Source organism: Microtus oregoni, unplaced genomic scaffold, assembly GCF_018167655.1.
Source record: "Microtus oregoni isolate MIOR12 unplaced genomic scaffold, Mior012 000018F_ref0000195, whole genome shotgun sequence".
Taxonomy (NCBI): Eukaryota; Metazoa; Chordata; class Mammalia; order Rodentia; family Cricetidae; genus Microtus; species Microtus oregoni.
Window position 1 is genome coordinate 40,748,797 of NW_024543077.1, and position 15,334 is coordinate 40,764,130.

Below are 15,334 nucleotides of genomic sequence, written 5' to 3' on the forward strand. Positions count from 1 at the left end.
GAACTGGAGAAGGGTCTTTTCCAATGTTTGTAATACTGGTTTATTGATGCCAGTTTTCATGTGAGTCTGTTTATTGTTCCGGAAGGGCAGACTATGTTTTCTAGAGGCTTTCATGGTCGACCCTTTATTTCACAATGATAGCTATAGATTTCCTCTGAGGCAAATTCAGATTACACTTCATTATGTTCATGGAATTTCTTGGCCACAGCTGGGAGGGGTGCAGAGATGGTGTCACCTGAACATCCGAGTGCTGCCAACACTCGGAACTCTCATTCCGTGAATTCTGGGGCCTGTGCTCCTGCGGGAGGGAGGGAGCCAGTGTACCCCATCCTGTGCGTCACAACATTTACAGCAGGGCAGGTCTGCTCTGAGAGCCATCGTCCCATGAGCGAGCCTCAAAGCACTTGTTCACTTCTCTTCTGGCAACTTTGTTACCCTGTTTATTGTGCCTGGTGTGTGTGTGTGGGGCGGGGGGAGGGAACACATGGAGGTCAGAAGACAACTTACAGGAGTTGGTTCTCTGTGTTTCTAAGGATGCAATTTAGGTTCTTAGGCTTGGAGTCACACCCCTCCCTGCTGAGTTATCTCTTTTCCCCTTGCCTGAGGGGGACCATCAGCTATTCTTTTGACATGCTATTGGGTGTGTGTAGGAAAGTGACTAATTACCATTATTAGTCCATAGACCTGGGGAAACAGACTACATGACTTACAGCAGCTTGTATGTGAATATTCTACCTGTTCTCTATTTTGCTTTAATGTCCAACATTTTTATTGTTATTTTGTCTTCCAAGAATACTAAGATCCCTCATGTACCCAGAGTGCCTTCTGGTGTTTTGTTGGCCGCACACACACGTGTTGTTTGCTTTGATTATGTGCTTGCCTTAGTATCATCCTAAAGACTAGTAAGGAAGAACGGGAGGCAAAGTGTATTGATCCTGCCATTTTAAAATACAAAGTTTATTATTTATACTTTTGGCAGTTAGTCACCCTCCCCACCGTCCTTCTGGAATGCTTGTGTTACACGTAGGAGCCTTTCTGGTGCATATCCCCAAGCCTTGTCTCATATGCTTTGCTTGTCTTTGGTTCCTTTTCCTATGTCCTCTCCATATGGCGGCTTACAGCAGAACCCACATAAATGCTGGGCGTGGTGGCCTGTACCTGTAACCCCAGATCTGGGGTGGGAACAGGGTAGACTAATCCCAATGGTTCACTAGCCAGCTAGTCTGGTCAAAATGACAAGCTCCAGATTCAGTGAGACCCCTGTCGTGAAAAGGTGGACAGTGGTAGAGGAGGACCCTCAGCTTTGACCTCTGGCTGCCACATATAAACATACAGGCAAGTCAGAGCACACTCACGTGTGTATGCGCGCGCGCACACACACACACACACAGACACAGACACAGACACACACAAAAACACACTCACACTCTCAAAGAGCAAGAGCAAAACGGTAAGCAATTCACAAAAGAACTTTAAAAGTTCAATGAATATACAAAATTATATTCCACCAATAGCTAAAGAAATACAAACAACCCAGGTAAAAGAGGTGGAATTCCAAGCCAAACAAAGAAATACAGTGTAATCCTGTCTCAAAAGAGAGAGGAGAAAATGTCAGATGAGCTATTACTTCAAAGTACTTAAAGCTTTGAAATAATAGTTTACATAACTCTTTTCTCTAAAATTAAAATATCTCAGATGCAAAATTCCATATCTTAAAGTTCTGATGTCAATAAATAAATGTCAGATATAATGATGAAATACAATCAATTTTAAGGAGACACTCATGTCCGATAAGCATGTGCTCTAATCTCATATAGATCCATTTTTGGCAACTTGAGTGAGCTCTGAAAAGCTCACTTCTAACTTGCCGAATCCTTGAAACCAGAGCCAATCACAGGACAGCAGAACAGACAACTGAAAAAATGGGAACATATTTATGGTGGCTACAGTTCTTTACAGTTTTTCTGGGCTTCGCCTGTGAGAACCTGACTGAAGAATTTATAAATGGCCCTCATTCCTCAGTGGTGTAGAACTAATTCAGCAAGATCTAAAGTTGGGGAATCAGTTCTCAGACCTTTAACCACCTTTAGATAGGTGGAAGTCTGGGAGCTCTTCTGTAGATACTTTGTTTGCAGAACTTCCCTAAGGTCTGCATGGAACACAGCACTCAGGAGACCCCTGACACCACACATCAGCACCTCCCTTGACGAGAGAGCTGATTTTTTTTTATAGATTTATTTATTATGTACACAGAGTTCAGCCTCCATGCCTGCAGGCCAGAAGAGGACACCAGATCTCATTACAGATGGTTGTGAGCCACCATGTGGTTGCTGGGAATTGAACTCAGGACCTTTGGAAGAGCAGTCAGTGCTCTTAACCTCTGAGCCATCTCTCCAGCCTGAGAGAGCTGATTTTTAAAATGTCTGTCCTTTGACTTTAACTGCAGGATTAAAAAGGCAAGCAAGGTAGGCGCCCGAAAACCCACAACAGCTTGTGGAACATTAAAAAAAAAATTCTTGCCTAGACACAAGGCATGGTTACGTAGAAAAGAATCAGGGCACACATCAGACTGAAGTAAACCCATCATCCCTCAGCCTTGCTGGCCTCAAGAACCAACGGAAACCGCCGTACAAGCAATCAGTTACAGCAGCACTGAGTTACAGCAGCACTAAGCAGTCAGTTACAGCAGCACTAAGTCAGCTACAGCAGCACTAAGTCAGTCAGCTACAGCAGCACTAAGTCAGCTACAGCAGCACTAAGTCAGTCAGCTACAGCAGCACTAAGTCAGTCAGCTACAGCAGCACTAAGTCAGTCAGCTACAGCAGCACTAAGTCAGTCAGCTACAGCAGCACTAAGTCAGTCAGCTACAGCAGCACTAAGTCAGTCAGCTACAGCAGCACTAAGTCAGTCAGCTACAGCAGCACTAAGTCAGTCAGCTACAGCAGCACTAAGTCAGTCAGCTACAGCAGCACTAAGTCAGTCAGCTACAGCAGCACTAAGTCAGTCAGCTACAGCAGCACTAAGCAGTCAGCTACAGCAGCACTAAGCAGTCAGCTACAGCAGCACTAAGCAGTCAGCTACAGCAGCACTAAGCAGTCAGCTACAGCAGCACTAAGTCAGTCAGCTACAGCAGCACTAAGCAGTCAGCTACAGCAGCACTAAGTCAGTCAGCTACAGCAGCACTAAGCAGTCAGCGACAGCAGCACTAAGTCAGTCAGCTACAGCAGCACTAAGCAGTCAGCTACAGCAGCACTAAGTCAGTCAGCTACAGCAGCACTAAGCAGTCAGCTACAGCAGCACTAAGTCAGCTACAGCAGCACTAAGTCAGTCAGCTACAGCAGCACTAAGCAGTCAGCTACAGCAGCACTAAGTCAGTCAGCTACAGCAGCACTAAGCAGTCAGCTACAGCAGCACTAAGTCAGTCAGCTACAGCAGCACTAAGCAGTCAGCTACAGCAGCACTAAGTCAGTCAGCTACAGCAGCACTAAGCAGTCAGCTACAGCAGCACTAAGTCAGTCAGCTACAGCAGCACTAAGCAGTCAGCTACAGCAGCACTAAGTCAGTCAGCTACAGCAGCACTAAGCAGTCAGCTACAGCAGCACTAAGCAGTCAGCTACAGCAGCACTAAGTCAGCTACAGCAGCACTAAGTCAGTCAGCTACAGCAGCACTAAGCAGTCAGCTACAGCAAACCCTCCTAACATCAGCACCCAGAGCCCAAAGACTACAACAGCCAGGTGAACTGGGAGGGCCTATGGTGCTCTGTTTGCATCACTTTCAAGCAAAGATCAGGCTAGAACAGAACAGCTCCATCCAGCAATAACTAATTACAAAACAAATAACAAGGAAGAGCAGCACTCTGTGCAAGAAAAAGGAGAAACTGCCATAACAGAAAAAAAAAATAGGAAAAAAAAACCCAGTTGAAATTAGTTCCGTAAAACAGAGGTTTGAAAAGCTTTGGAGACAAAAAACAAGATACCCCCATACAACTGATCGTAAGGACTGAAAGCAACAAGAGTTAAGAAAAAACAGCTGGGACTGAAGAGATGGCTCAGAGGTTAAGAGCACTGACTGCTCATCCAGAGGTCCTGAGTTCAATTCCCAGCAACTACATGGTGGCTCACAGCCATCTATAATGAGATCTGGTGCCCTCTTCTGGTATGCAGGCATACATGGAAAGAATGTTGTATACAAAATAAATAAACCTTTAAAAAATATGTACTGAATTTTGAACTACATTACCAACAACTACAGGCAGAAGGGCTGTCTGGAGCAGCAGTCTGGGGAGATTTAAATATGAAAAGTCCAAGGTAATGTGGCTTGAAACAGCATAGTTAGTCAAAATAAGGATGACTGATCTAATGCATACAGTAATTCTGGACAGAGAAATACTGATACTTGGAATAGCCAAAGTAAGAGGGATGTAAAACTAAAATTGAAAGGCTTTACCATGCTCCCGGAAAAACTAATTATGATCCAGACTGTCTCATGAATATTATTCAAGTTCAAAGGAAAATAGAGTGCTCTCAGCACTTGGACAGAAAAATCGGTGCCACCTCCAAATTAAGTAATTTATACTGGTTCAGACACCCACTCTCAACATAAGGTGGGGAAGTGACAGTTAAGGGTTAACTCTTTGGCATGTCACTGTGAGCATCACAGGGAGAGAAAGTAAGTACTGTGTCAGGTGCTGAGGGACAAAGTACCACACGGAATTGTCTACTAGCTAGGATATATAGGAATAGGTACATAACACTCCGTTGTGTGTGTTATTGATGGATATACATTGTTTTCAAACTTGGCATTATCTCAGACAATACGAGGAACATTTAAAAGATATACAAGCATGTTTATTAGATACGTTCCCAGAAGCACAAAGGCATAGGTGTATTTTGAGGTGTTAAGGTTTTGCAACGCTATCCTCCATGTTGTACCAACCAGCACCATTTCCCAACGGCATGGGTTTATGTTGTACTGTGTCACATTTTGGTGAATTTCAGTATTTCAAATTTTTCATTATTGTCTTATGGTATTACGGGATGTTGTTCTTCTTGTCATCAGTACAACTATGATTACCTTACAAGAAATCCTCACAGGATTAGCTCTGCTAAATTCTCTCCTGGAAATGGGGGGCAGCGTTCGATGGGCTCATGAGGCACAGAGACGAACACAGGGGCTCACAAGGCAACACACACACTCGTGAGCCCTCCCCTCCCCAAGATATAAAAGCAGTTACTTCTGAATGGGAAGCTGCTGTCTGGTGGGTAGTGCCTATAAATAACCTCGGTCAAACTCTGGGTCACTGAGCTAGACTTGGGCCGAATCACTCAGTTTCTGTCATCAGTGTCCTATGTAGGGTGAGTCACACAGCACATGGTGACCTTTGATGCTGTAATTATAAGTAGTTTGGGGGGCAATGACCCCTTACATAGCTAACGGAGTAAATGGATGTGTTTGAACTGCCCAATCCATCAGCTACTCCTCCATTTCATTCCCTTTCCCTGAGGGCAAACACTATTGAAATTAGGTCAGCTGATAACACTGTAGTGGCCTCTACCTGTTTAAGTAAACGAAGAACGGCGTATCTCTCACTTTAAACTAGAAATTAAGGTGGAAAAGCTAGGCTGAGAGCTACAACAGGCTGAAGGACGGATCCCTACATTAAACACGGAGCCTGATTGTGAATGAAAGCGGTATTGGCATTCCATTTGTATTTTAATAAATAAAGTTTGCCTGAGGATCAGAAAAGCAAAGCAGCCAGCCACTGGCTCTTACCTTGACCTCAGTCTGAAAAGGGTGATCCTGCCTCCAGGAATCTCATAATGAGACCGAGAGCTGTCTTTTCCCATTTTATATTCCTCTCTAGTTCTGGGATTAAGGGTGTGCACCACTACTGCCTGGTTTCTATGGCAAGCTAGTGTGGCTACTGGGACTAAATGTGTGTGTCATTGCTGCCTGGTCTGTAAGGCTGGCCAGTGTGGTGGTTTTACTTTTCTGGTCCTCAGGCAACCTTTATTTATTAAAATGCAGATGAAATGCCACTACAGAAAGCAGACACTCTTGAAGTAAAATCAAAGTGCCACCCCAGAACACACGTGTAATGAGGAAGCAAACCAGGATTACAGAAAGATCTGGTGGTTTGGACAGATCATGGCAGCTAAGCATCTAATCCAGAACATCTAATCTCTTCAATTTGATAAAGTTACAATTTATCTGAGAGAGCTACAGGGCAAAGTCTGTAGTTAACAGAGTCTGGGTCATGAGACAGTTGTGTAAGTGTGGAGTTTTTGGTGTTTCATTTTTTGAGACAGGGTCTTGCTTTCTTCATTAGCCTGGTTGAAAATTCTCTGGCCTCACTCTACTGGGTACTGGGAACACTGGCGTATGGTATAGCACCCAGCTCTGATTCATGAGGAATAAGGTACAGATATCCATGCCACCTCTATAACACTGCCCTGATTAGTTTCAACTGTAAACTTGATACAACCTAGAGTCACCTGGAAAGAGGGAACTTCAGTTTAAGGACTGCCTCCATCTGCTGGGTATTGTGGCGCACACCTTTAATCCCAGCATTCATGAGGCAGAGGCAGGCAGATCATCCGAGTCTGAGGCCAGCCTGGTCTACAGAGCGTTCCATAAGCAATGTTTCTCTTCTATGGCTTCTGCTTAACTTTTCACTTGTGTTCTGCCCTGGCTTCCTTCAGGGATGAACTGTGACCTGGAAGTGTGAGCCAAAGAAACCCTCCCCTTCCCGGAGTTGCTTTGGTCATGGTGTTTATCGTGGCAACAGGAAGCAACCAGGGCAGGCATGAAGTGCAAGGTGAAACAGGCAGTGCTGGCGCATAAGCCGCAAGCTGCCAGAAGGTCCAGCTGAGACTGTTGAGGAAGTAGACACACACCAAACAACAGGTTTAAAGGGAGCTGAGAAAGCCTTCTGTTGAAGAAGACCCAGCTGGAACTTTCACAGACAGAAGCCAGTGCCCGGCTTTGTCCAAGGACAGGATGACTCCCTTGTTCGGGGCTTAATATGACTGATGACTAAGTTGAAGCCAGTGCTTCTCGGTCATTTAAGAATCAGTCAATAAAAGGCTAGTTCCTGGACAGCTAGGGCTGTTGCTGAGAAACCCTGTCTTGAAAATCAAAAAAAAAAAAAAAAAAAAAAAAAATAGAAGTTAAGCTGGGCAGTGGTGGCACATGCCTTGAGTCCCAGCACTAGGGAGGCAGAGGCAGGTGGATCTTTGAGTTCTAGGACAGCTTGGGCCATGAAGAGAGCCTATCTAGAAACTGCCACCCCCCTCACACATAAGTCAGAGTAATCATCTACTACCTCTGGTTCTTCCAATCTCTCCACTTCTGCAGTGACCCCAGAGCTGAAGCGGTGGATAACTAGAAGGAAAGAGTGTCTTCTGTGCACAGAAGGAGAGTTGCACAAGTGATCTCCCAGAGGTTGTGACAGCATGCACAGCTTCTGCCCAAGCTCACACAAGACAGTCCCAGCATAGAGAGGAGAGATAGGTACAAAGTTGCATCCTCCACGTTCCTGTGGATGGACACACATCCAAGGGCAAACAGGCAGCACAGTAGTATTTCCTGTTGTCTCGGGTGCTGAGGCAGGAGGATTGCTTGAGCCTGAGTAACATGGTGACATACCATGTTATATTTATACTTAAAAAAACTTTTTCTAGGGGGCTGGAGAGATGGCTCAGAGGTTAAGAGCATTGTCTGCTCTTCCAAAGGTCCTGAGTTCAATTCCCAGCAACCACATAGTGGCTCACAACCATCTGTAATGGGGTCTGGTGCCCTCTTCTGGCCTGCAGTCATACACACAGACAGAATACTGTATAAATAAATAAATAAATAAATAAGTAAACCTTTTCTACTGGTCATTGGCAACACACCTAGTCCCCCAAGAGCTCTAATGGAGATTTACAATGAAATTAATGTTGCTTTCATGTCTGCAAATATAGAAGACCCAGGAATCACTTCAACTTTTAAACCTTATTATTAAAGAAATGCACTTTACAAATCTGTAGCATCCATTCCCATTACAGACTGAGGAAATTATGTAATGACATTTTTGAAAGAAGTTGGCACTTTAGATGTTTTGATTCATGATTTATGAGAAGAGATCAAAGTATTAATATTAACAGGTGTCTCAGATGACGTTGAGGGGTTCAAGGCTTCAACAGAAGTGACTACAGATGTGGTAGAAGCAGCAAGAAAGTGCGGAGCCTAAGGATGTAGCTGAATTACTGTGACCTCGTGATATAAAACAGCAGATGAGGAGTGGCTGTTCTGTATTTTTTGGAGACAGGGTTTCTCTATAGCTTTGGAGCCTGTTCTAGAACTCACTCTGTAGACTAGGCTGGCCTCGACTCCCAGAGATCTGCCTGTCTCTGCCTCCTGAGTGCTGGGATTAAAGGCGTGCGCCACCACTGCCTGGCCGAGGAGTGGCTTCTTGAGATACAACCTGTATAGTGACAATGAAAGATTTAGACTATTACAGAAGCTTAGCTGATCCGTGGCTGGAAGGGAGCAGCTCCATTGGAAGAAGTGCTATGCTACCAAGCAGTATTAGTATTTCAAGCTACAGACGATCATTCCTAAAAGTTAATCACTGATGTTAAAAACAACAACAACAAAAAAAAAACAAAATAAAACAAAACTGTTACAGCCACTCCAATCTTCAGCAACTCAGCAAGACTTCTTCCAGGAAAACAGCCACACTGGATAAAGGGGCAGATATAGCACTATTTAGCTTTTAATAATGTATTTTTTTTTTTTTTGGTTTTTTGAGACAGGGTTTCTCTGTGGTTTTGGAGCCTGTCCTGGAACTAGCTCTTGTAGACCAGGCTGGTCTCGAACTCACAGAGATTCGCCTGCCTCTGCCTCCCGAGTGCTGGGATTAAAGTAATAATGTATTTTTTAAATAAAAAAAATCTATGTAATTCTTTTAGACTTAAGCTACTGCACACTTAATACAACAGAGTATACATTTAAAGAATATAAAAATAAAAATTTAAAGAAGACAGTGAGTGTTAAAGCAAAAGATGATTTTACTCAATGTATAATTTTTGTTTATTAATTAAGTTTAGATTGGCTGGGGTGTGTGCCTGTAAACCTGGCATTTAGGAGGTAGAGGCAGGAGGATCAGGAGTTCCTGTCTTGGAAACAACAAAATTTTTATATGCATTGGAAAACTACAGGATAATATATCTCACTTTATTGTGGCGGTTTAAAACTGAATCAACAATATATCTAAACTGCTTGGCCAATGTTGAACTGGGGCCATAATCTCAAATTACAGTTCCAAATGCCATTAGCAAGAATGCTGAACTCCTGAAATGTCAGTCCCCAAGGTCTACATGATACAAAAAACATATTTGGAGTGGGTACAAAGCTAGGTATGCGTGGAAGCCAGCACCCTAAACAAGATTTTAAAAAATTAAAAATAGTAAACTGGGAAAAAGGGCAAAATTTAAGTGATAAATAAAAAAGGCCAAACAACAAAAATAAAAATAATATTTAACAAAAGCCACTTCACATAAAGAAAATTAATTTCCAGTTTTAGAAACATTTTAAAGTTCTTTACACATACCATCTGGTTTTTTTTTTTAAATTTTGTTTTGTTTTTCGAGACAGGGTTTCTTTGTGGAACCTTGGCTGTCCTGGAATTCACTCTGTAGACCAGGCAGCCTTGAACTCAGAGAGATCTGCCTGCCTCTGTCTCCCAAGTGCTAGGAGTAAAGGTGTGTGCCACCACCACTTGGCCCCATTTGTTTTAAAGAATATAAAAATAATAAAAATTTAAAGAAGACATAGTATTAGTGTAAAGAAAAGATTTTACTCAATGTATATATTACAGAGAACCAGAGTTTGTTATTATTAGTATGAAACATTATAGTATATTATGTTTCACATTTTGATATTTGCTCTTACTTTTGTCACTGAAATTAATTTTTATGACAAACATCTATGTAGTGATATTTTGTTATGTTTTAGCAAATACAGTTTGCCTGAAGATCAGAGTGTTGCGTTAAACCACTAGAGGTCAGGCGGTGGTGGCTCACACTTTTAATCCCAAAATTTGGAAATCCCATGCCTTTAATCCCAGAACTAGGGAGGTGGAGACAGGGCTGTAAGGGCCGAAGAGACAGAGCTCCGTGCGGGCTGAGGTGCAGTCTGAAGCAGTCAAAGGACGCAGTCCGAGTAGGCAGTCCGTCTGAGGACTCCTTAGAGGTAAAAGGTCTCTCTAGTGGCTGACTGCATTAATTCTCAGATCTCTCAGCTTTCACTCTCTAATATCCTACTCCGGGTTATTATTAAGAACAATTGGGGGCTGGAGAGATGGCTCAGTGGTTAAGAGCACTGGCTGCTCTTCCAAAGGTCCTGAGTTCAATTCCCAGCAACCACATGGTGGCTCACAACCATCTGTAATGAGGTCTGGTGCCCTCTTCTGGCCTGCAGACATACACACAGACAGAATATTGTATACATAATAAATAAATAAATAAATATTTTTTTTTAAAAAAGAACAATTGGAATTCGTACTACACATCTACAATGAAAATACGACTTCCTGCTTTTCCTATCAGTCTCATGTTTAGAGTTTTGCTGTCTGAACTGGGATCTCAGCACCCTTCTAATTCTAGGATTATAATGATTTACCTAGCAATTACAGCTGCTGGTAATTAGATAGTGCTCTGCCCATAACAGCTTCCAATAGCTACGTAATCAACCATTTTGCACTGTTAAGTAAAAAGAGTTCAAAGAAAACTGGGAATGTTATACACCGATAATAAATATAAGAATGAGGTACCTGTGGCTGCTAATTGTGATGTGGAGACGATTAAAGTAATACCACTTTACAAAACATCGCTTGAGCCAGAATCAAATCAATCAGTACCTGAATACTTAGAACCCAAACCACAGAGAAACATCATCTCCCCACAAATTATTTCAGGGACCTACAGCTGCTAACAGTTATATGTTTTGTGCATGAAAAGCATAGATTACATGAAGTGCCCCCACCCCCCACCCGGGTGGCAAGCCCACAGCCTCACGGGTAGGATGCCAAGCAGGATTATTTTTCCCTTCTCCATCTTTCCTAGAGCATCAGGTTTCGGTCGCCCGCATCGTCGCCCAGGTGAGGTCAGTGGTCAGAGACACCTGGCCTGCTTTCCCCTAGCGGAATCCGAGGCTGGGGTCCCCACCTGGGAGAGGAGGCGACGCGTCTCGCACTTTGCCCTAAAGCACAGCAATGCTCAGGTTCTGCTTTCACCGCGTCCACCGAGCAATGAGGCTGTCAGCAAGGCGTCCCGTAAGGGAACAATAATCAAATCAATTAAGCACGACGTACAAAGGCGGCCAGCGGGACAGGCTGTGAGCAACTGCCCCAGCGGAAGCATCCAGGCCGGCCTCAGGCCGCGGCTTCTCCCGCAGGCGGCGAGGGAGAAGGGGCCGGGTCCGCCCAAGCCGCCGCCTGAGGCCGGCCCGCCGAGAGCGTCGGAACCGGGCGAGCCCCCGCGCCCCCGCCCGCCGTTGTCATGGGAACCAGGTCTGTCCGCCGCCGCCGCCGCCCTAAGGGAGCGGCGGCCCCGAGATTCCCGGACGCTCACCGCGCCGCCGGAGCCGCGCTGCGCCGCTCCTCGCCGCCCGGGCCGCGCTCTGCCGCTCCGAGCTCCTCCGCGCGCCGCCCCAGCCGCCGCCCGCGAGCTCCCGCCCGCTCGCCCGCCGCGCGGGTGCGCCGAGGTGCGGGCTTCGACGGCGGGAGATTTAAAGCCACGCCCGGCGAGCTCCGGAGTTATCGGTCTCAGCTGGCGAACTCCGCCCGCCCTGGAGGAGTTCGCGGAGGTGACCGCCACGGTGGGCGCGTGGAAGCCCGGGCCGCCCTCGCCTCCCAGCCCCCGCCTTCCCCGCGCCGCCTGTGCGCCTCGGTCGCCACTCAGTGCTGGTGCTCAGCGCGCGCAAAGGCTTCGCGTGGGACTTTAAACCCTCATTTTTAAAAGGTGTAAAGAGGGGCAACTGTTAATAACTGACTTCAAAAGGCCCTATACAAAATTGTAGTGCCGCGTGTGACAGTGAATGATAAACCAGTTTTCAGAGTAAAAAGCAAATTCTGAGCCTGAAAATCTCAGAAAAGAATGGAAATGAGCGGTGGCGGGGAGGAGGCAGATATCCTTAATAAATAAATAAATTAAAAAAAAAAGAATGGAAATGAGGCAAAAGGAAAATTGTTTTGATAGGGAATAATAAACTCAAAATGCTCCCCTTTTCAAGTTTGACACCCAAGTTCACCTTTCCTATAGGGTACAGTACACAAGTTCATTGTGTATAAGATACACAGGCTAGCAAGAAAAACACCCAAAGCTTACACTTGGGATAAATAGTCTTGAGGAATTATGGAGAACTACGTGAGGTAAAGGTCCAGGTAAAATATTAATTACGAAGCGCTCGCTGTAAAATCAGAAAAAGAGATACCTTTTCTATAAAAGGCTGATTTGGACCAAAACTTTTCAGTTGAATTGAGATCCTTACCCAGATATTTGAATTTCAAATAATGGGCAAATACTTGAAGCTATATACATTTTTTGCCACCCGCTCCCCCCACCCCCAATGTGTCAGTAGCATTTCTTGCTGTTAAAGTCCAAATCCTTGAAGGATTACGGATTAGCAGGTGGCAGACATAGTTAATTAACTGTATGTCCTCGGATCTTTCCTAGGCCATATAGAGATGGGTAGGTGGGTCCCCAGTTTTTTCTAAGGCTACAAAGAGTTCTAAACAGCCAGGTGCCCAGGGCAAGGAGTTAAAATGGCAGCCATTGCAATCTATTGAATGAATCCAGCTGTCAGCAAAACACAAGGTGAGCAAAATGAAAAAAAGACTCAAGCTGGGCAAAAACTGATGTGGGAGGTCACTTAGTACAACCAAAGCTGTATAGCCCGCAGTGCTGACCATCTGTGTAATGGAGGTCCCTGTGATTTAAGCTAGAAAGGTCCTATGGACAGATGGCCCTGCAGGAAGACTGGAATAACCTACCTCCACCACACCCTTAGCAGCTGCAGGCTGACAAACTCATGGCAGCCTTTTAACTCCCGCAGGATAGGAAAGCAACCCACCCGCTTGATTCAATTTAGGTTGCTCAATGTTCTTCCCCTCCAGCTCCAGGTTAACCCCACTTTAGGCATTAAATTTTGTTTTGAAGACAGGTCTCACTGTGGAGCTCTGGCTGTCCTGGAACTATGTAGAGCAGGCTTGCCTTTGTCTTCCGAGTGTTGGCATTAAAGGCATGGGTTACTAAGCCGGGCTTTCATGCATTATTTGTAGGTACACACACAGATTCAGTCCACGAGGGCTGCCTGGCTCTCTTAACAGAGCAGACAAGGCCTCCAGTTTTGGCATTGTTCTTCAGAGGAAGAGAACTAGACTCTGGTGGAGTCAGCCAGCTCCTATATGCTCTCGAAGAATACTATCTTCAAGGAGACAGACCGTTGGGAGGTTTGCCATGCTCCAGCCTCCAGGACTTGCAGCTGCGAAGAGGAAGGACGTGTGTGTGTGTGTGTGTGTGTGTGTGGTGGTGGTGGTGGTGGGGGGGGGAAGCACGGAGTGGGAGGATCTGAACCTTTCCTGTCCCAGTCTTTCCATACTTTGGTGGTAGATGGAAATTCATTCTTGCAGCTGCCTCCAATCTGAGACTCCGCCAGCGACTTTTAAGTCTAGCCTCTGATATCTGCCTTAATTTCATTAGTGACCTGCTGTCTGCAGACCGCACAGAGCAGAGCCAGTCCCTCAGTTGACATTCCACTGTCACCAAGACTCTCAATTGCTACTTTCCTGTTTGAATTGTTCCCGCATGGCAATTAAGTTTCCTTTAGGTATACACCCACTCCATTCCAGGGAGGGCAAGACAAGAACTCATAGAACAGACGGTCCCAATATTGTTTGGGATCCCTTCTAACCAGCTTATTTGGCCTCTTAACACCTCGTGTAGGTTTCCTCAGAATTCAAATGTGTCAGTGCAGTGCCTGCAGAGGCACAGGGAGAGGAGTTTGGGCGCTGTCGCTCACGCTGGAGTAGACCTGTCATTGTGTCACCACGCTCCTAAAGTATGTCTGATAAACTCAGGCTTCACTAAGCTGGTGGAATCCTCTTTGGTCCACTGTCTACAGTGAACAGATGTGTTCGTCTCCCCAGGAAGTTACACAGAACATGTGTATCATGTTTATGTACCAGTCTGTTCTTTCCCTTAGATGCTTCACTGTTCCAGTCTCATGTATTTCTGCAGCCTTACCTACTAGCACTTTGCCTAATGCATCATTAGGTCCCTTTATTCCCATCTTTATTCTAATGAATGAAGCAAAACAAAGTTGCCTAACGGTGAGCTGACAGGTATTATAATTTTTTTTCTAGACAGGGTTTCTCTGTATGTATCCCTGGCTATCCTGGAACTAGGCCTAATTTTAAATTTAGGAAGTTGCTGAGTGGTGTTAGTAGTAGTTCATCCTGATTCTGATTTTGAACTAGTTATGAAGCCAGTCATGATTTGGAAGTCCTAAAGCTCTTGCTTCCAGTAAGTACTGGGGTTACAAGCATGTGCAATGATGGTTTTCTGAAACAAGGTTTCTCTGCGTAGCTCTCTGGCTGTCTTGGAGCTCACTTCGTAGACCAGGCTGGCCTCAAACTCAGAGGTTCACCTGCCTCTGCCTCCCGAGTGCTGGGATTAAAGGCGTGTACCACCACTGCCTGGTGCAATATTAGTCTTTTCTAGGTTTTTCTTCAAATAGAAAAAAGAAGGGACAAAGTTACTTACTGTATTTGTAATATATCCTTTTATAACAGTTCAAAGGCAAATTTTAATTTCAAACCAGTATTTTTAAAAGTGTACTTTAAAACTCAATTAAATTTTTGGGGTCTGCATAGGGTAAACAATTCAGACCACACATTTATTGTGTTTTATAAAAAGGAAAGACAAAGAGTAAAATGCAGCTATTATGGAAGATGAACCATTATACACATATTAAAGGGCTGCTTCCTATCTCTGCATTGACAGTGGTAATGGAGGACTAGCCACTGACTTCTTTCTCTTTGAGACACTCATGCAATTCTGGCTGCCTAAGAGTTCACTATACAGTGGGGTGTGGATGACCTTGAACTTCTGATTCTCTTGCTGCTAACCTCCCAGGTCCTGGGATTACAGGAATGCCCTACCACACCGACTTTCTTTCCACGTGTTAGAGACAGGACTCAGGGCTTTGCACATTTTAGGGAATCCCTCTCTCAGCTGAGCGACATCCCCAGTCCTCTCCAATTTCATTCATAGTTTATGACACAACAGT

General features: G+C 44.8%; 1 protein-coding gene across 5 annotated transcripts in view; it reads right to left on the minus strand.

Moving 5' to 3' along the window:
- Positions 1–11,670, minus strand: part of LOC121458920 (islet cell autoantigen 1-like protein) — a 47,568-nt gene extending 35,898 nt beyond the window's left edge. For 4 of the 5 annotated variants that reach the window (XM_041668314.1, XM_041668316.1, XM_041668317.1 and 1 more), the window contains exon 1: positions 11,617–11,670. The gene's annotated coding sequence lies outside the window, so the exon portion shown is untranslated. Of the gene's footprint in view, positions 1–11,211; positions 11,272–11,616 lie in introns of those variants that run through there. The other variant, XM_041668315.1, reaches the window with a different exon arrangement.
- Between the last annotated feature and the right edge of the window lie 3,664 nt (positions 11,671–15,334).